Here is a 21,827-nt window from a genome sequence, read left to right on the forward strand (position 1 = left end):
TACCCTAGTATTCTGATTAGCAAATCACAAGCCGTTTAGCTGCTTGAGTTCTTTCGCTTGCAGCTTGCAGCCCTTGAAAACCTCTAATTCCTCTGTTAGACTCTCCAGGGTACACAGAGACTGCCTCGTTATTTTGGTTAATAATGATTGCAAATGAACCCCCAGGTCACATAAGTGCGCTGCTCACCACTGCTTTAAAGAAACCTTATAGCAGATCCTCATGTAGCTAAAGCAGCTCCCTTTGTGTGTGTGTCTGTGTATGTGTGTGGGGGGGTGTATTCCTGAGCTTGCTGGGGGTTGTAGCTAGGCAACTTGAAGCTAAGTTGTAGTTGCCAATGTAAGATAAATTTGGGGGGCAGTAATTAGGTTTGTTTGTTTGTTTGTTTGTTTGTTTAATGGCGGTACTGGGGACTGAACCCAGCACCTCGTGCAGGCTAAGCACACACTCTACCACTGAGCTATACTCTTCCCCTTCAAGATAAATTTTTAAATGTTTAAATAAACTTCTCTATTGAAGTTTAGCATATGTGTAGAAAATTACAAAAATGTTGAGTATAGCTCAACAAAGAATTAGTATCAAGGTGATTGATCACAGAGAACTTTCCAGAAGGAACTGTCAGCCTACACTGAAATGCTTTAAGAGGAGAGAGAGGCCAGTGAAAGGACTTCTGTGAGACCAGAGGAAGACAGCTTGACACATGTCCCCAAAACCTGGAAGAACACGGAAGTTGGTACTTGATTCTCACCTGCAAGGATGTAAGGTGAGGGACTGGTTAGAGCTGCCTGAGTAAGAAAAGAGAAGTGCAGTGGAAGCAAGCCACACTTCCTCCTGTGGTGGACAAGGGTGCTCACTGCCCATGGGCCAAGTTGACATCACAGAGGGCCACCATGCTGTCATCATCTTCATAAGACCCCAGAAGGACACCTGAGAAGATGAGGATACCAACCAAAAATGGAATCAATGGTTAATCTAACAAAGAAATGGAAAACTTTACTTGAGTCAACCTGAGGATTAGAACCCAGGAGGCAGCCTCTCAGAGAGCTCCAAGAGCTGTTCCCAAGAGGTAAAGAGGGAGATCGGTGTAAGTGTGATTTTTACGAAGGGGTATGCTGCTAGTCACGGGGAACAGACCTCAATTAATGGTTTCAGTGCTTTTCAAAGCAGGTGAAGATGCAAGAATCAGGTTCATCAAAAATTTCTCCTGAAAATATTTCACTATCTGAGGGCCACTTCTATCATTTCCCAGAGCAGAGTGCTTCATCCTGATCTCTGCTTTATACTGTAGACCAGTGACTGCAATGGCCAATGGCTTGACTCTTGTAGAACTGGTGGTGGGCAATAATCTTTATTTTACAGTCCCTTCCATTTTGGTCTTAATTTCAACCAAGGTTTGGGAGGCATTTTGTGACCAATTTGTCCCACAATGCTAGGCATGCTCATTCCCAGGTCAGGTGAGGATTTTGTTGATGGGCCACTCAATGTGCTATCCCTGGCCTAGGCCCTGTCAACAGTGGCCAAAAGCCTTTCTACCACATGTCTTGCTAGTCTGTTATGGTCCAGGAAATGGTCCCCTCTTATTGTTTCTTCCCATGTCTAGAGTTACACTATTATAGTCATCCCTCTTATAGGACTTCATATGTGGTCAATCATTTCAGGTCACCTAATCATCATTAATTTTCTCTGAAGTTCAGTCACACATATGGTAACATAAGAAACAATAATCTTGCAAAATAGGCAGAATACAGGTAATAATAGCTAGTAACAAGAGTAGGTCATGAGTAAGTATTTAAGATAAGAATTTCCATTAGGTGCAACCTAGTAACTCCCTAGGTCAGCTGACTGTTCTGCACCAAACACTATCTTGAAGGGAAATGATGTATTGACATTGTACGTAAAGTTCGCCAAAGATGTCTGCAAGTCCAAGGCGACTGGTGGGTCATAGCGACCCCTGACAGGATTGAAAAGGAATGTTATCTTTTAAGGAGTTACATGGCTGACCAATGAAGGAGAAAAACTGATCTTTATGGCTGAGCAAGTATTCCTGCCATTGGGGAGGTCTGCTTAACACAATGCAGATCCACAATGCACGCTAGAGGGGAGGGAGGAAGTCAAACCAGGCAGAGAAAACTTATATGTTTAAATTTTTCTTGTCTTGTCTTAAAATAAGAATTTTTATTTCATCAAGGAGAACCCAGGTCCTCTGGAAGAGGACCTAAGGGGGACTTATAAGAAATCAGACAAAAGTACAGTGCTTGAATCAGAAAATAGTGGAATTAGAAGAAGGCACTTGATGGGACGGAGGGGGAGGGGTGTCCTCAGAAATGCTTCAGAAGAGGAAGGCCAGCATTTGGATGATCTCCACAACAAAGAGAATTGCAAACAGCACCAGCTTACTTAAAGTGCAGGTGTTCTGTTTCTGTCATCCTCTTCCACAGCCAGATCCTAGAGAAGACAAAGGTAGGAAGCAGAAGGGGGAAGGATGGCCCCTCCCCACTGCTGCTCTGGGGGGACTGCAGCTGATGCCTGGGAGCAGGGATATGAGGTAAGATTTAGACTTAAAAGGGACTGGAGTTTTTAATACCTGAAAATAAGACCATTGTAACGACCGAAAGAGATCAGAAACAGATGCCATTTGCCCAAGACGTCCACAGGGCCAGGAAAAAATAATCCAACATGTTGTGTTTGAGGGTTGCTCATTCCATAAACCGGCTACGTAAATTTGAATGTCCCGAGCAAGTAGATGAAAAAAGTCTACTAGTTATCATAGGGTTGAGGTGCAGCCTGACATTCGGCTCCTTCGGCAGGATTCTAGGTGAGTCAGAGATGCCTTTTAATTAAAGTCAGAGGCTAAGAGTAGGTGACATCAAGTTCTCCCTGGAACTTCAAAGCAGGAAAGGTGAAAATGGCCTTTTGGACACCTAAGCATCCTAAGAGTGGACAAGAGTATTTACTGAGTGCGGTCTAGGTTTTCTCCACAAGCTCCCTGAGTAGAAATAATCTGCCTCAGGGGTTATCATTTCTCTACCTGGCCCTGTCACAGCACACCTGGAGTCAAGTATTTGACTCCACTTGTAGAGGCAGTGGCCCAAAAGTAATATAAGATTGTAAACAGGAGAGGAAGAAGATTCCACACCCTAATAAGTGAGCAAGTGGAAGGAACCTGGGATGTTCAGCCGGAAAGAGACTTGAGGGATTCATTTTGAGAGCTGTGGCCTGTCTCCTGGTAGCTGTCATCACGTGCTTCCAGACAGCCCAGCAGCCCCTGTGAATGAGGGTGGCAAGCTTTGTCTTAGGAACCTTTGTGTCAAGTTTACAGTGAGCTATCTTTCAGGAGAGATGGTTATTCTAAGACCCTTCCCTTCTAGCAAGCTCCCTCTCCTTTGAAAGGTCCAGTGTCAAGGAGAGAATAATTCTTCAGACATGGAACTTGAACTCAAAGGTGGGCTGAGAAGCAGGCCAGGATGGAATTGCGTATCTTCGGCCTTGTTTCCCTAAATCTGCATCTCAAGGAGGAAAAACATTCAGAATTGACTCCTAGTGCAGAAAGGGAGGGATTCTGGCTTCTAATCCATAGTGACTTTAGCCAGAATGGAAGAAAGAAATCTTTGCAAATCTCAACATGTCAAACAGAACTCAATTTAATGATTTTAAGTTACTTTCAAGGCCCTCAGATTCCCATATTCCCTGTTGCTATTACCAGTTTGGAATTCCAAAGGAATATGAGGCTGCCTGGTCCCATGGCTACTTGGCCTTTGGGGTGAGTGGTGGACAGTAGCAGAGAGGAGGCCCAGCCAGAGAGATTCGTACGTTTTTCTCATCAGCTACTCAACCAACTTCAAACTGTCACTATTGAGACCTGTGTGACACAATTTTGAAATACAAGAAAACAAGACCAAAACTCTTTGGCAAGCAACATCTTAAATCTCACATTCATCTAAGAATTCTTGCCTCCCACTTCTTATCCTTATTTTTCATAGCATCTGTAACATATTTCAAGAGCCCAGGCATGAAAAATAAACTCCTTTTATGCCCTTTAGCAGAATCATTCCAAAACCTGCGTCATAGATTTATGGCACTGATTTAAAAGGGACTATCCAACCCTATCAACCTCATCTTTTGGGGCAAGGGTGATCCACTGCCATTATCACAGGATCCCTGAGCTGTTTTATTTTAGTAGTTTATAGTGGTGATGAGTTGAAACTGATCCACTAAACACTCTCCTAGTGAACACATGTTGCAAGGCAGCCAGCTAAGCTTAGAACTGTAATCAATCCACATGGATAAAGAAATAATCATTATAAATAATATTTATTGAATGCTTGGTATGTGCCAGGCCCCATTTAGTATTTTATTCCCATGTATAACCTCATTTCCTCATCAAAGTAGCCTAATGAGATAAGAACTATCATTATCCCTCCTTGCTACAGATGAGGAACTCAAGGCACAGAGAGGTCAAGGGACTATTCCAAAGCCAAACAGCATGTAAGGGCTGCCATCTGGATGCTGCCCAGCTGGGCCTGTTATTTTGTATTCATTCACCCAGTAACGTAATAATAATTCAATGCTCCCACTAACAGCACTTTCGGAACACAACCAATTTGCTCTGAGACATGCAATTCTAAAATTTCCCTACATACCTACGCCTCCTGCCAAGCATTTAGCCTTTTGAAAACAGAGAAACAGAGCCAGGTGGGTCTGATTCAATGAAAATCTTGAGAATGAGTTGAAGGTTTCTCATTAAGATTTCTGAGCATGACCTGATCTGTTTTTGTATCTTAAAATGACACTTGAAAGCGTGTCTTAAGAGTGGGTCTGTTATGCTATTTTTCTCTTTAAGACAAATGAAAAGTCCAGATATGTCAGTTGTGGGTTGTAATTTAGTTCCCTGTTCAATTTCCTCTGAAGACAACATGCTTTTCCTGCCTTCTAACACCCAGTCTTCATTGCTAATTTTGATCTTGGCAACATTTGTACCAAATACTACCAGTCCCCCTGCTCTGCTCCCCTGAGACTTCATTCCTCCTACTTTACCCCCACTCTGTTCATTTGACCCAGCCTGGGCCAGGAGACAGGGTTCTGGCACATTTTAAATCAACTGGGACAAGTTACAGTTAAGAGTTAGGTTTCTGTAACAGCAAAGAGGTCATAAAACACAGGCCGTTAGGGTCAGGTTGCTACACTGACCCTAGGGCAGAGAGGTCCAGTTTTGACAGACATGGAAACTCGGCAGGCCTTTGTGTTTGTGGGGCCAAGGGCCAAAAATAATGAAAATTATTTTTCATTCCTGTTTCAAAATGTTCTATTAAAATGAGAAGGCAAAATACTGATTACAATGCATGTTTATCAAAATGTGTTTATTGTGGTAAAAAACACATGACATAAAATTTATCATTGTAATCATTTTTAACTACACGCCTTTTTATGCAACAGACCTCTACAGCTTTTTCATCTTGCAAAACTGAAACTCTATACCCATTGAACAACTCCCCTCAGCCCCTGGCAACCACCATTGTACTTTCCATTTCCAAGAGTTTGACTCCTCTAGACACCTCATATAAGTGGGCTCATGCAGTATTTGCCCTTTAGGGGCTGGCTTATTTCACATGGCATGGTGTCCTCAAGGTTCATCAATGTGATTATCAAAAATTTAATCAAAATCAAGTGATGTTTTAGTTTAATTTTTGAAAAATAGTGTTAAATCCCAAATTTTTCATAAAAATAAAATGATTCACAGTTTTTACCAGCCATGAAAATGAGCCCCCCAGATCTCCCTTCAAAGAGCAAAATGGCCATGAAGCACACAGTTGTCCATGGCTGCTACAGCCACAGTGCATGCAGGACTGGCCTCAGTGTCCAAGCTGAGGCTATGCTCTCCCCAGGAAGCTGTTAGAAGCTGCAAGGCAGGGAGATGAGGGCTTAGTCTTCTCTGCTCAATGCAGGACACTTCCATTCTGGTGCAGTCTGCACACCAGAGAGCCCTGCAGGCTGGGCAAGATTTTCTCGGAACTGTACTGCCATCTGAGACTCCTCCTACCCAAACTTCCTTCCTTTCCTCTCTCCTTTCACAGGTATTACACCTACTTTGTGGGCTAATGGCTTTTCCTGCCCTCTCCTGCTTCCTCTTCCCTGTCTCTTTCACAGGCTTTCCCCTACATAAATCTCTTGCACTTGACTCTCTCTGTCTTGGCATTTGCTTCCTGGAAAACTCAAACTGGAGCAATTTTTCCAGCATTTAGTATCCATTTAGTTGACATGGTAAAGAATTGGTATTGCATTTTACTCATGTTACATCTAGGTCTACATATAAACAAATTTTAAAATAACAGAAATTAATATTGCAAACTATTCCTCAGCCACCATATGCAATTGCTGAGAATGCTGTGCTCTGGAACCACAGATTGGACTATAAGGAGAAGCCAGAACAAGAACATTCAGCACTAATGGAAAATGGCATTTGATTGTGGAAGAATCTGTTGCATTCAAGTTATCTGAGGGGAGGCATTCCATAGTTAATTTGTCTTCTCGTTACTAACCTTTTTGCAACTCAAATCCTCATGCCAAAGTAGTGTCCACCTCTAATGTCTGCTGTGGTAAAACACAGACCTTCAGGGCACTCAGACGCCATCACCCATTGTTTTAAAGGACTTTGGGGAAAAGTTGTGGATAAGTGTTTCCCTGGGTCCTGAACAGTATTAGTCATGAGAGTAGATATATAACTTGACATGTTGTACCACATCAGAGCTGAGCTCTGGATCACAGTGACAGGGCATTGTGTGTTTTAAATAAATTTATGTTTCCTGTATCTGTAAAATACAGAGGTCTAAAGAACAGGGCTCAGGACAGAAAATCATCTCACCTGGATCTAAGGATGGTGGTGACCCTTTAAAATGGCAGCCAAAGAATCAAAAGAGGGAGGCAGCCGCAGCAGCTCCTGAGCACCAGGGAAGCATCAGGTAGTCCAAAGTTTCCAGCTGCACTTGGCTGCACCTGCTCCTTAGCTGGCTCCAGCCTGTGGGAAAACCAGGATAACAGGTACTTGGCAAAAACGTTTGTTTGGGGGGAGTACTTGCTGAATGAACGAATCAAGGAACCCAGCCAATGCAACAAATCCTTTGCTGTGGTACCTTCTTCCGTGCTCTCCATAACATTTTCCCACTCTCTCAGAAACCTTCTACATGCCCTCTTCCTGTGTGAAATTTCTATTCAAGAAATAGAAAAGCAACTGCACCCCAACACGTAGCACTGTCTTTACATTTGAAAGGCAGTTCACTAATCATAGTTCAATTAGACCTAAAATGAAGATGATTCCATATGCTAAATGATTCTTAAAAGTAAAATTCTATATTTATTTCGGTTTCATCATAAAAATTCCACTGCAAGCCAAGATGGAGTAACAGGGACCATATTTATCCTCTCACCTTAAACAGCTAGAAAAAGAGACAAAATATAAGAAACAACTGTTTTCACACATTGGAGGACAGGCAGAGCAGATCCATGACCTCTGAAAGAAAGGAAATAAACAAGGTGAGCTCTACAATTACATCAGTTTACTGCCTGGAGGTAGTTTCCAGGCTGCTATATATAAAATAGATAAACAACAAAGACCTACTGTATAGCACAGGGAACTATATTTAATATCTTTTAGTAACTTATAATGGAAAAGAATCTGAAAAAGTATGTATATATATGTGTGTGTGTGTGTATATATATATATATATATATATATAACTGAATCACTAAATTGTAAATCAACTATTCAACTATATTTCAATAAAAACTTTCAAAAGACAATACCAGAAAAATTATGAAACATTATGGACAGAGAACAGAGATAAGAATGAGAGCAAATTTCATCAGAAACCATGCAGGCCAGAGAGACTGGTACAATATCTTTGAAACATTGAAAAGAAAAAACTGTCACATTAGAATGCTTTACTCAAAGAAAATATCAGATAAATAAAAGCTGAGACAATTCAGTGCCAGAGAACCTACACTAAAAGAAATATTAAATGAAGTTCTTCAGGCAAAAGGAAAATGATATTGGTTGGTTCTATCTTAGTACATCTTCTGCTGATTGATTTACACTCTGAGAGATTAAAGTCATGAACACACACACACTTTTGTCTTACATTTAGGAAGTGTATATAACATTTAACCCAATCATGCCAAATATGCAATAAGCCAAATTCTTACCATGTAAAATATACTTTCTGTTCATTAGTTTGAAAATTGGGAGGAGTAAAAATTAGTTTATTATTTAATTTACTGAAAGAATTTACTAGATGAACTGTAATGAACCTATTAAAAGTACTATCTAGATTTTACAGGCTCAGTGCCTGCCAGTAGCATAAAACTTGACCTGATATCAAGCACATTTTACAAAATTATCAGCAGGTATCTAACCTCACAGAGCCTCATTTGATTAACATATATCTAATAATAGTTACTATATAAAAACAAAATAATTTATTAAAATGGAAACCGTCTGCCAAAGAATTATTTCAAAATTATAAAACTCCAGAGTCATTGTTGTAGGAAGCCTCTATGATAATCCCTAATGATCTCCACTTTCTTATATTCATGCTCTTGTGTTCTCCTTCCCAGTCCTACGTGCTGGACTTACTGGCTTACTTCTAACACATGAAATATGGCAGAAGTGTTACTTTGGGGATTAAATTATAAAACGATTAGCTTCTGGTTCTTGCTCTCTCTCTCTCTCTGCTCACTGGCCCATGGAAAGCCAGTTGTCATGTCATGAGGCAGCCCTGTGGAAAGGCCCAAATGGCAAGTGATGGAGTCCTGTCAATGAGCACATGAGTGAGCTTTAGGGTGGACCCCAGCGCCACCACTAGCTGAGCTGTTAGATGAGATCACAACCCCAGCCGATAGCTTGATTGCAAACCCAGACAGATCTTGAGTCAGAGGCACCTAACTATGCTGTGCTTGGATTTCTGGCCCACAGGAATTCTTTTAAGCATCTAAGGGTTGGGGGGATTTGTTACACAGCAGAGAATAACTAATACAGCTATTACTCAGCAGTTTCACAATCTTATTCATGAGGAAATTCTGAAGCCTCTTTCTACATAAAGTATGGGGAAATAATTCTACTTGCAACTTTGTGTCCAATGGCATTTTCAAGAATTGGTAAACAAGTCAGCATGTGGCAAGCTATTATATGGAGATTCAAAATCTGTAATAATTTGGCACCATTCAACTATTGTCACCAATGAGCAATGTGGTAAGAGGACAGTTTACCAGGAACCAAAGTAACACTATCATTATTCAACTCTTGTTACTGTTTTAAAATCTTAGAGAAAGATTAGATTCTTTTAAAAGGGTTTCAGAGAGATATCTATAATTGCTGATGCTAGGTTCAAATTAAACAACTTTCTACCCACACAAATGGGTGAAATTACATGATGACTCATTAATTCTCCCACTGAACAGAGCTGCACACAACCTTTTGGCCATCTGGCTAAGATAGCACCTTTGGGACTAATAACCGAAGACTCTCTGGGACCTAATAATTATATCAGACTAATACATGTAAGTCCTGCTGGCTAAATGACATCTGGGCTGGAGCCATGAGACAAAGAAGATGCTGATTAAAATAACATTGGTGGCAGTTTAAAGTTGATAATATTATTTATCATTCACAGTTGCATTTGTTTCTCACCAAAAATCTTATGCATTAGATACTATTTTTATTATAAAGCTCTTTCACCATGCTACATTCTTTGCCATGTATCTAGACAGGGTTTAATAACTCCAAAATTCAGATACAATTTGCCACAAACAGAGTAGTTGTTGATCCTTTAAGCCATGAAATGCCTTCATTTCCAACATAATGAGAAAAATCCTACCATCCTACCGTCTTCCCAATCTACCCTTGGCTGGACTTTGAATTGCTACTATTTCACATTGCTTAAGATAAAAAAAATTTTTTTTGGTTGCTTTACTCTGGTTTAATGAGCCAAATTCTCTGAGCCAACGACTACCTTCCCTACCAGGCCCATAAACAAAATTGACTGTATTTGTTATAGGAACAGGCAGTCCAATGACATGGTAATGAGTGCCTACTGTGGGATTTTTCATCTCCTGCAGAAATTTACAGCCCCATTCACCACAGCATCATATGCCTCCTAGAAAAAGAAGCGATGGGTAGTTTATTCCCATCTAGAAATTGATGTGTAGCCAGGGGTAACATGTGCACATTCACATCTGCCTAAAGCAGGGTGTAAAACCTGCCCATGAATCAAAGATACTCGAGAATTTTTAAATCACAGAAAGTCAGAGATACAAGAGGCAGGCTTTTGCCACCAAGCTGCACGTCCCTGAAATATGTGCCTTAATCTGTCACTGCTCAGTTTCCCAGACTGAGTGTTCTCTCCGGGTCCTTCTGACTCTAATGTTTTAAGATTTGTGAATGAGCGGGGTTGGTTTAAGGAATCTTCCTAAGCTGTGCTAGCCATGTGTTGGATCATTGACGCCATTTAACATTTGCCATGGGTGCTTTGGATTAGAAGACGTAGTATACATGGAAGGGTATTACAGTATAGCTATGGCTGGCAAGGAGTCATCAAAAGTTAGAAAAATTTTTGAATGAAAAAGAAAATAGGTTTTAAAATCATGTATTTGGCAAAGACCACTAGTGGTGTCCCAATTTCCATTCTCCTCCATTTCCTTCATATTAGAACTCCTGGTTTTAAGCTGGGTACATGGTCATCTGAAGCAAAGGTATTTCTCAGTATCGCACCAGTAGATTGGTCATATATCTAAGTTCTGACCACAGAGATATAAACATAAGTGCTATTTGCAATATCTGGAAAATGTGCTGCTGGCTGGAATGCAGACAAGATGACTGGAGCACAAGCAGCCATCCTGAACCATGAGGTGGAACATGTATGCTGAAGATGGTGGAACAACAAGATAAAGGAGGCTTGATCCCTGACACCATGAGTGCTATCTATACTAGCCCTGAACTATTTCCAAGCTTCATTTACATGATAGGGCAATAAACTGCTATCTTGTTTTATGTTACTACCATTTTGGATTTTCTGCCACTCACAGCAGAATTAATCTTGCTGACAAAGCAGAAATATTTGTATCTCATTTTAATGAACTTACGTAGATATGCATGCATAAGTATGTAGGGGTGTGTGTGTATGTGTTGGGTCCAGCCATCCAGCATCCATTCTCCCAGTATCATTCTGATTTCCCTGTAGTGAATTGTCCCTTTCTTGCTGTGTGATGCCATGGTGGATGATCAAGAACAGGTGTGTAGTCCCTCTTTAATGGATCCAAGGGGGTCCCCAGAGGTTCCCATCATCAGGTCTTTCTTCCTACTGCTCTGTTTCAGCGGGAGGCAAGGTAGAGATTCTTAAAGCTCAGTCCTAAACACTCTTCATTTCTTGACTGTGCGCCCCTACAGAGGAACTTACCATCCACATCAGCTTCTACTACATCTATAAACAGGCGATTCACAAAATACCTCTCCAGCCTGAACCTTCCCTTTGAATTCTGTACTCATGTATCAGTCAGGACTCTGGAAGAAATGAGTGATACACTTAGGTTGGTGCAATCTGAGTGGGTGGACAGAATATAGGGAAATTATCGGAAGTAGCACAATGTTCTGAAACAAGCAAGAGCACAGCCAGACTCCGGAGGGTGAGGGGTTGGTGGGGAAGACCATATCTGACAAGAGCTGTGACCTCTGGTTCAGGGTTGCAGCCAACCCACAGCAACTCTGCAGGGAAGAAGCCAGGAAAATCAAGGAGTGACCCACCTCACTGCTTCTCCTTCTCTGATCTCCTGCCATTGCTCCCCATTGAACTAACCCCATCTGAAGCCAAAAGCAAAGGGAGTTTGTTGATGCAGGTCAGTCTCCCAGGGCTGCAAACAGGGTGGAGGGGAGGTCTGGAGATGCAGATAGAAAAACTGCAGCACAAGCCATATACCCAGTAGCCTACTTAACATCCTTTGATGTCTCAGGGTATCTCAAATTCAGCATGCCCCCAACTGAACCATTCATCTGACCCCTCCCAAGATTTAGCCAGCCTGGTCCTTTTCCACTGTTCCTAATCTTAGGAAATGGTACTGTTAGCAAGGTATTTAGGGGAGCCAGAAACCTGGAGATCACTGCTGGAGCCTTTCTTCCCCTCTCCACCCATAACCAGTCTGTCACCAAGTCCACCTAGTTTTATGTAACCTGAGTTCAGCAAAACAAAACAAAATCCACTGTCTCCTGGTACTCTGATTTTTGAGAAGAGACAAGCAGACAAGGGTGGAAGTCCAGGCCAGGACCGCCAGATCTCCATCCAGGGTAAGCTTTGTTTTTCAGCCTCTCTCCAATCTCAGGAGACCCCTATATTCTTCAGGTAAAGCTTCTTTTTGCTTAATTTAGCAAGAGTTAGTTTCTGCTGCTTGAACAAGAGCCTTAATGAACAAAGCAAAATGTTTAATTAGGAAACTAACTGAAAAAGTACTTGGTCTTCAAACATGTCATCACTCTTTAGAACTTACAGGGTGTCTGAAACTCGTCTCCATTCTTGAATATCTTCTCTAAAGAGAAGCAATAAAAGCTAATTTTTTAATTAAAAAATATAAAGTACAGCTATGTATAATTCAACCATAACATGTGTCCATCTGTGAACAGCGGGCATCTCTCAGAGGAGGGACTAGAGGTGATTTGTATTTCCTCTTTGAGTCTTTGGTCCCCATTTTTTTAAATTGTGAAAGCATATTATTTTGAATTGGGTTTTACAAAGTAAGTGAATGGTATCTTAAAAAATAAATTGTACTGTACTGATGCTGGGAAAAAAATAGTAAGAAATCCTGATACTGCATACTAAGGCAAATAGCAAGAAACAATTCTTATAGAATTGTTTTTTTCTTTTGGGGGGGTAATTAGGTTTGTTCATTTATTTATTATTATTATTATTTTTAACGGAGGTACCAGGATTGAACCCAGGGCCTTGTGCATGCTAAGCACTGTGTTCTACCACTGAGCTATACCCTCCCCACCTTATAGAATTGTATTAAAAACACAACTTAGGTTTGGGTTTTGGATGGGTGTTCTCACAACACACACATGCACACACACACAGTAGCTGAGGTCATTCACTCAGTGTACATGTATTCATTCATTGTATCAGATTATACTCTCTTAACTACAAATAGGTTAATGTTCGACTAACAGATTGTACTTTGGTTATGTGTCTACGTATAGCACATAGTCTATACAGGTCTTAGAGATACAAATGAATAAAATGACTCTTATCCTTGAAACACTTGGAGGCTTGTGTGGGGCTACACAAAGTGTGGCCTGTGGACCACCTGCATCAGAGTCACCCGAGTGACAGTCTGATGAAGGTGCCTAACTTCTTCCCCAGGAAGAAGACAACACGTCGGAGGTGACATTTAAGTTTGATTTTAACTATACAAGAGCTAACTGAGCAAAGAAACAAGGAACTGGAATTGTAATTAGTATAAGACAAAGAATATTCAAGAACATAATTCTAGAGCCTCCCAGTTTACTAATTTGTTAATAACATGTCATAAAACAGTATTATAGATTTATGCTTTTGCTGCTGTAAGAGTTAAAAGCTGACTGCTGGCAGTGTCCATAGCCTGAAAGAATAATCAACATATTTATTAATTTTCCTCCTGCTTATACTTCAAGCAGGTTAATTGTTAGACTGACAGATGGTACCTTCATTATAAATCATGTGTGGCCAATAATAAACTGGATTTTTACAGCTATCTTTTATTTAGAAATATCTTATATTTCTTAAGTGGAGCCAAGGTCAGCTGAGTGTAGACTAAGACTGCCTTTGCGTCATAAACCAGCAAGAAAGCTTACATTTAAGTTGTTTTCTAAAAATTTGCCATTGAAATATTAACCAAAGGATTATTTTAAAATCATAACTCCCCATGCTGCTTTTACCTCACCTTAATTGTAGTAACTCATTCACCCACTGATTGATTCATTCACTCATTCAAACATGTCTAGTACACTCTATACATGTGTGAGAAACTAGAGGTTAAAAGATTATGAAATTCCTTCCCTCAAAAAAAAAGTTTACAGTGGGAAGGGTATAGCTCAGCAGTCGAGTGCATGCCTAGCATGCGTGAGGTCCTGGGTTCAATCCCCAGTACCTCCATTAAAATAAATACATAGGTTAAACCTGCCTTCCTCCCCTCATGAAAAAAAAAATCTTAAAAAAAGAGAAACATATAGATAAATTATGTAAAAAAAAAGAAACTTAAAGTTTACAGATAAGATGTGTGAAAAAATGAGTATGATAGAGAGTATGTAATAAATACGACAAAATTAAAACATACAGAGAGCTCAGACGCGAGTGAGCTGACTGTCCTTGGATTTACCAGGACTGTCACTGAGAGATCAGATAAGGAGGGAGTGATCCTAACAGGCTCCGAGGCAACTTGAACACAGGAGTCCAAGAACCATGTTGATGCCTGGTGTCTGGGTAGCAATAATGGAAGCCAAGAGGAGGAACAGCTTTTGAGAGGGGAAAGATGAGTTCTGTTCAGGGCTGAGTCTGACAGGCTGCTGGGATACCTAAGGAGACAAGAGCGCAGGCGGTTGGGAGAGCTGGTCTCCAGCTCTGGACAGGGCGCAAGTCTGAAAGTCACGTACGTGGTCAAGGTCTGCATCAAGACTCACTGCCAACTCGAAGTGTGGTCTCAGTTGTGTCATGAAAGCCTCTCTGGTCCTCAGCTTCTTCCTCTGCAAAAAGAAAATGCGGTGTTGAATCCAAAATCCCCAAAGTGTGCTGCACCCTGGGATTTTAGGTCGTCCACACAGAAACTTTCCTTTTATTTTACTTTTTTTTTCCTCACACACACACAAAATCTGCAACTAAACTTTGATTGCACTAATACTATTTCTTTGATGAAATAGAGGAAAAGCATGTTGATTTTAAAGAAATAGTCCAATAAATTATACGGGCAGTAGACGGATAAGGCGGAAATTGTGAAGACAGTTTGCAAATGATAAGCATGGAAAACCAAATTTTAGGTTGTCTGGAAGGTGCTTCATACTCAATAATCCTAAATTCTCTCTAAAATCTTAGGTTTGATGTTATTTTCATATTGTTCTCCCTTTCCCTTATCACCTACTTCTTCATGGTCTTCTCTCCAGATTCAGATGTATAGGTCTGCCTCACTTTTTCCCCCGTTCTTAAAAAACAGGTTTTGTGAAAAAATTGTGGTTAAAATACGTATAACATACAATTGGCCATGTTAACCATTTTTTTTAAATCTAAGGATATATTTATTTATTTTTCTTTTCAGTTTTATTGAGATATAATTGACACACAGCACTGCTCAAGTTTAAGGTGTACAGAATAATGACTTGGCTTACATAAATTGTGAAAGAATTACCATAGTAAGTTTAGTTAATACCCATCATTTCGTATAGATACAAAAAATGTGAAAAGAAAAAAAAAAGAAAAAAATTTTCCTTGGGATGAAAACTTTTAGGCTCCACTCTCCTAGTATCTTTTTAAAAAATTTTTATTTTATTGAGTTATAGTCAGTATATAATGTGTCAATTTCCAGTGTAGAGCACAATTTTTTATTTATGCATGAACTTACATATATTCATTATCGCATTCTTTTTCACCATGAGCTACCACAAGATCTTGTATATATTTCCTTGTGCTATACAGTATAATCTTGTTTATCTATTCTATATATACCTGTCAGTATCTACAAACTTAGAACTCCCAGTCTGTCCCTTCCCACCCCTTCCTCCCTCGGCAACCACAAGTTTGTATTCTATGTATATGAGTCTGTTTCTGTTTTGTATTTATGTTCATTTGTCTTTTACTTTTCTTTTCTTTTTGTTTTTTAGATTCCCATGTTAACCATTTTTAAATGTGCAGTTTGGTCATGTTAAATACATTCACATTGTGTTGTGACGCACACTTCTTAAGAGAGAGGATAGCAGAATGGCCAAACGGGTGCTTTGGAGTCAGACTGGGTGAGTTCAGCTCCTAGCTTCCATGCCCATCAGCTGGGTGGACTTTGGTAAATTATTTAACCTCTGGATGCAACAGTTTCTACATTTGTAAAATGTAACAACACCGTCTATCTGACAGGAGTGTCCTGAAGATCAAAGGCATATTAATATTTAAAGTACTCAGAACAGGACCTAGCACACAAGAAGGCTTAAGTATAGGACAAATGATAGCTAATTGTAAGGATAGATCATAATTTATCTAACCAATTCCCTACAAAAAACCAGTTAGTACATTTTGATAGATAGCAGCCATTGGAAAGGTAAGAGGGCACACATTAGCTAACCTCTGAGGCTAGAGGGTGTGGTTGGCATTAAGCAGGGGAAGGGTAGCCCCAGTGAACAGGCTACTATAAGCAAGACAGTCCTGAACAACGAAGAATTCCCCAGCCCTGAAGGTCACTAGCAGAGAAACACGGCCATACCTTCTAACACTGCATTCCTACTTCTTGTAATTTTTTCCCCACAGATTTACTTGCACATAAAATGATAAATGTGGAAGTTTATTCAGTGTAGTTTGTTTACAATAGCAATAGACTAGAAATAAACCAAATGTCCTCCTTGACAGGAGATTCAATAACAATTTGCAGTACACTCAAACAACGGAGTGCTGTGCAGCTATTTAAAAGATTGAGAAACTTGCCCATATGCTAATATGGAAAGATTTCCAAAACGTATTAAATGGGAAAAGAAAAGTTTAGAGTGATACACATAGTAGGCTAACATTTAGAGGGTAGATAAGAAGGTATATTTACATATGGTTTTATTTGTGTACAAAATACAAGAAATTCATAAACATGGTTATGTGGGAAAGGGTTTTCAGACAGAGGTGGGGATGAGGTGAATTGGATAGATGGTAATTAGACGTTTCAGTGTTTGCCTTTTTCTAACTTTAAAAATATTTTAGTCATGTGAACATTGAGCTTTTTTATTTTAACCTAAGGAATGGGGTGGACTTCCCTCAGGCATTTGTGGAATCTGGAGCAAGAGCATAAATGGAGACCCACATACTGTAAGTCTAAACATGTAGAAGTTACATGGTGAAATCAGGCACGTTCAGGGTGGTAAGGCCACAGACTCTGTAGAGGTTATAAATCAAGCTAACAAACTCTTCAATACAATATGTTCTCCTCTCCTACCTGGGAAAATAAACTTTCTCAGTGACAAAATAGATAAATAAGTGTAAACTGAAAGTGGACAAAATATCCAACACAAAAGAAATGAACTATTGTTCATATCACTGTGGCCCATTGATGGCTCGGCCATGTTTGGAAGAGTAATGAAATAATGACATGCATAATTCACAATGTGTTTTGTGTTTATACTACACTTTTTTTCTGCCTTCATTTCCATAAAACCTAATTATGTAGTTTTAATCAATATTTTCACATATTTTGAGTCCTATTGACAGTAATATGAAATTAGACAATCTTTCTTGAGTAATTAACGTTTTTAGGGTTTTTTCACTTAGTTTCACTTTGAGGAAATTGCTCTGCTGAGACGGAAACAAGTGGAATTATCAATAACTTTTTAAAGCAGTACTTAGATTGGAAACAGACCGTGAAATTTAGGTATCATGCTCAAACATTACGATAGGATCTTTATTGTAGAAATTATTACAAAATATTTACATTTTATCCTATAAATCAATAGCATTCAATTGCCCTTTTTATCATCTCTCAGAGTGGTATCTACAACTATACAGTATTTCCTAAGTTCTTCTCCTTTCTGAGTTTTCAATGCTGAGACATTGAAAACTAGAATATACAGCACAACTATATATAGAGAATATATAGCGATATAAAGAAGACTGAAATAGCACACCTCCTTCAGTGCCCTACTTCAAAGGACTCAAAGTTTCAGAACCTGCCCAGGTCTTCCCGAAGTATGTCTACCATTGTTTTCTTTTAAATTGGGAGACTGTATAAATCAAGATAAACTGTGAGAAAGCATCTGTAATACCTAAAAACTCAAGACTGATAATGTGGTTAAAAAAAAAAAAAAGGAACTCAAGTAAACCGACACAGGTGAGGACGCGGTCAGCATAATGCAGGCAGCAAAGAACTACTCTTCTCTCAGAGCATCTCAAGTCATGACAGAGCAGAGGAAGTTATGGCAAACAAGTTCACAGAACCACTAAAAGCACAAAGTAAAATCCAAACCAGCCATCTAAGATGGATGGAGACAGATGTACAGGGCTAGGCAATAAAACTTTCTCTAGAGAGAGTTGCTAAGGGGAGAAAAATCCCAAGTCTCAGAAGAGAAAGTAATTAATCCAATTATTTCAATAAACTTGAGCTGCTTGCTATAATATTTCTAGAACATTCATGTGACTGTGATCTTGACAATATGGCCATCTATTTATAATACAGCAGCAAAGATCTGGCACAAATTACAACATCCCAAGAGCACCTATTAATATATAGAGTTAGAATTTGATATTCTGATTGCTCACTAAAGGGATATATCTCAAAGTTAACTGAATAAGAGAAATGATTATTGGAGAGCAAGAGGAAGAGAGCACACTGAAGGAGTTCATTTATACAGAAAGAGGATTGGATGAAGTGAGCACTGAGTGGATTGATCTATCCCAGTAGATCTATATTCATTCATATCCCCTATATTTACCTCTTACAGAATTAGATTGTGCTGCAATGGCCTTTTTATTTTATTTCCTTACCACTAGACTCTAAGCTTAAGGATAAAGATGGTGACTTTTGTGCTCTCAATTGTGCCTCCAATAACTACACACAGTAGGTACTGGTAAATGTTAACTGGATGGATGGACGAATGGATGGGTGGGTGGTTGAATGGGTGGATGGGTAGGTGGGTGAATGGATGGATGGACGGAGGGGTGGAGGGAGGGATGGATGTGTGGAGGGATAGATGGGGAGGTGGGTAGATGAGCTCATGTATCTCTGGTGTTAAGGAGCTGCACAATCTTTGGCTATAGGAAATAGGAAAGTTTCCCCATATCCTTGGGAAGCTTGACTGCCAATGCCAGTCACAAAAATCTTTCCGACACCACTAAACTCTCTGCAACAATTTTCTCAAATTCCTGGTGTTTACCTACAAAAATTTCCAAATACTGGAAGAGTACTCTTAGAAATCAAAACCTAAAAACTGATATAAAATACACCACGTTCTCATAACTGGCAACACCTTTAAGAGCTAGCTCCAGTCAGACTCAATGCAGACTCTTTTTTCAGTTGACATCTTTTTTTCTTTTAAAGATTTATTGAGAAATAATTCACATACCATATGGTTTACCCATTTAAAGTGCACAATCCAATGGGGTTTAGTATTTTTACAGAATTGTGCAACCACCACAATGAATTTTAGAACATTTTTGCCACAGCAAAAAGAAATCTTATACCCATTAGCAGCCTCTTCTCATTTCTCCTTTCCCCAATGCCCAGAAACCACGTATCTCCTTTTTGTTTCTATAAATTCCCCATTCTGGACATTTCATATAAATGGAATCACAGAAGATGTGGTCTTTTGTGTCTGGCTTCTTTACTTAGCATAATGTTTTCAAGGTTCATGTACATTGTAGCATGCGCCTGTTCTTAATTCCTTTTTATTGCCAAATAAAGTTGTACTGCATGAGTAGATCACATTTTGTTTACCCATTCATCAACTGATTGACATTTGGGTTGTTTCCGTTTGGGGCTATTATTAATAGTGCTGCTATAAACGTTCACGTGCAAATTTTTTGTGTGAACATACATTTTCAGTTCTCTTGAGTATATAACAGAGTGGAATTGATGTGTCATACGTTAACTCTATGTTTAACCTTTTGAAGAACTGCCAGACCCCTTTTCACAGCAACCGCACCACCTTACATCAATGCATGAGGGTCTGTTTCTGTTTTGTAGTATGTATATGTATGACTGAAACATTATGCTGTACACCAGAAATCGACACATTGTAAACTCACTATACTTCGATAAAAACGAAAAACAAAACAACAAAAAAATAATACATGGGGTTTCTGAGTGTTCTCCATCCTGTTTACTCTTGTTTTTAATCTGTTTTTTTTTTTAACACAAGACTGTCTTGTAAGGTAGGCAAATTCTGACTCCTGAACACTTCTGTTCCCGTTTCTTTCCTCTCCTTCCTAACTAGGTCTTCTTCCAAGGGCCCAGTGCCTTTCCCAGGCAATGTCCTTTCCACTCCTATGTGCTGCTGCAGCCCAAACTCCAGAGCACTGATTTCTCCTCAATTCCTCAGCCACAATGCTTTCTACTTAAAGACCCTGAGTGGAGTCACATTCAAGAAGCACAGGTTATCAAGCTAAAACATCATTTTACAATAACTCAAGTTTTCCCCTTGATTTCTCAACACTGAGAAGGAAGCTGGGATAGACACACAGGTGGGTGACCCAAACCCCTTCAAAGGAGGACTTGCTTCCCAGCTGGAAGTTGGGGGAGGGGCACGGAGCGCAGTCAGCTGGAGAGCTGGCAGTTGTCTCCCTTCCCAAGGCAGCCCACGCTCTGTGACTGAGCAAATTGGGGATTTAAAGGCACATTCATTCTGGTTTGGCACAGAACACTCGCTCCACAGCTCCTTGCCAAATTGGCCAAGGCTGTGTTGAGCCTGCATTGCGGTTCAGCCTCGTCCTCTGCCCAATCCTGTTTCTTTTCTTCCCTTCACAGGTGTTGATTCCTAAGAAACACCCTACGCACCAAACTCCATCTCAGCATCTGCTTCCAGAGAACCTAAGCTATGAGAACCTAAGAGCTGGTACCAGGAGTGGCCCAAGAAAGTAGGCAATAAGATGGGGTTTGGGAGCACTTATCAATCACCTCTGGCTGGCAGTGAGGACCAATGACTGGTGGTAGGAAGAACACAGATAGCCCTGGGGCAAGGTGGCAGCCCAACTGTTAAAAAAAAACTTTCTTTTGCGGTGAACTGGGAGAGTGTACTGGTAGAAGGGAATGAACTAGCTGGAATGGTTCAGCAGGCATTTGAGGTACATGGAGAAAAGAGCAGCTGCCTGGATAAGAGTATTGGACAATGACTGCTAAGTGCCAATGATGCTCTGCAGAGAGAAAATGAACACAGAGGGGCTCACAGCCGGATATGGAGCCAGAGGGCCTCTTTAGGTGCACACGAAGAAGCTCTCATCTCCTTTAAGAGGGTGGAGAGAGCCAAGGGCTAAGTTCAGGAGGCTTAAACACTCAGTCAAGGCCCTTGAATTTTGACTCCCAGACTCCTCTGATCTTGCTGACCCTGCAGACTATAGGAGCTGCTCACCTCCACTGTTAGGTGCCACCACCCCTCCACCTTCCCATCCCAGAAGATATTTGCTCAGATAACTGTGCAACGGAGAAAGAGGAATTTCTGCACATTCCAAGGACTGTTGGAACAAGGTTTGAGTAGACATTGATACTCAGAGACCCAAAAGCATCACCATAGGCCCCTGGTTACAGTGAAATGATATGGAGACTAGGTAATAAATAAAATCCTAAGTAGGTCCTGGCTTAGTGGTCTACTATGTCCATGAACCCACCCTGTGATCTACTTCCCTCTCACCAAATGTAGAGTTGGGAATGACATACTTGGCAGTTGCTGCACTCCCACATCCAGTCCTTGGTCTGCGGGGTAGGAGGTGTCAATGGGAGAGGCCAAGCGGAAGGCTCTGAACCCCTTCTCCCTCAAGATAGTGATGCCACATCCTGGGAGAAAAAGCAAAGACTAGTGTCACTCTTAGGGATAAAAAAAAATGCGGAGGTGGTGGTCCCCAAAACATCTTCATCTAAATTGCTAATCCAGTCCCTG

The 21,827-nt window shown here is 40.3% G+C and overlaps 1 long non-coding RNA gene across 7 annotated transcripts; it reads left to right on the top strand.

Moving 5' to 3' along the window:
• The first annotated feature begins 908 nt into the window (after positions 1-908).
• On the top strand, positions 909-21,528 carry LOC140697370 (uncharacterized). Of its 7 annotated transcripts, none has more exons than XR_012074336.1 (7): positions 909-1,082; positions 2,437-2,543; positions 6,818-7,033; positions 15,879-16,007; positions 16,987-17,055; positions 20,172-20,418; positions 20,702-21,528. It is a non-coding gene; the product is annotated as an uncharacterized lncRNA (long non-coding RNA). The 7 variants fall into 7 exon arrangements; XR_012074337.1 differs by having other exon boundaries at positions 909-1,064; XR_012074334.1 differs by lacking the exon at positions 2,437-2,543 and adding an exon at positions 18,681-18,796 and having other exon boundaries at positions 909-1,064.
• Positions 21,529-21,827: the final 299 nt, after the last annotated feature.

This window comes from Vicugna pacos, chromosome 7, assembly GCF_048564905.1.
Source record: "Vicugna pacos chromosome 7, VicPac4, whole genome shotgun sequence".
NCBI classification, from domain to species: Eukaryota; Metazoa; Chordata; class Mammalia; order Artiodactyla; family Camelidae; genus Vicugna; species Vicugna pacos.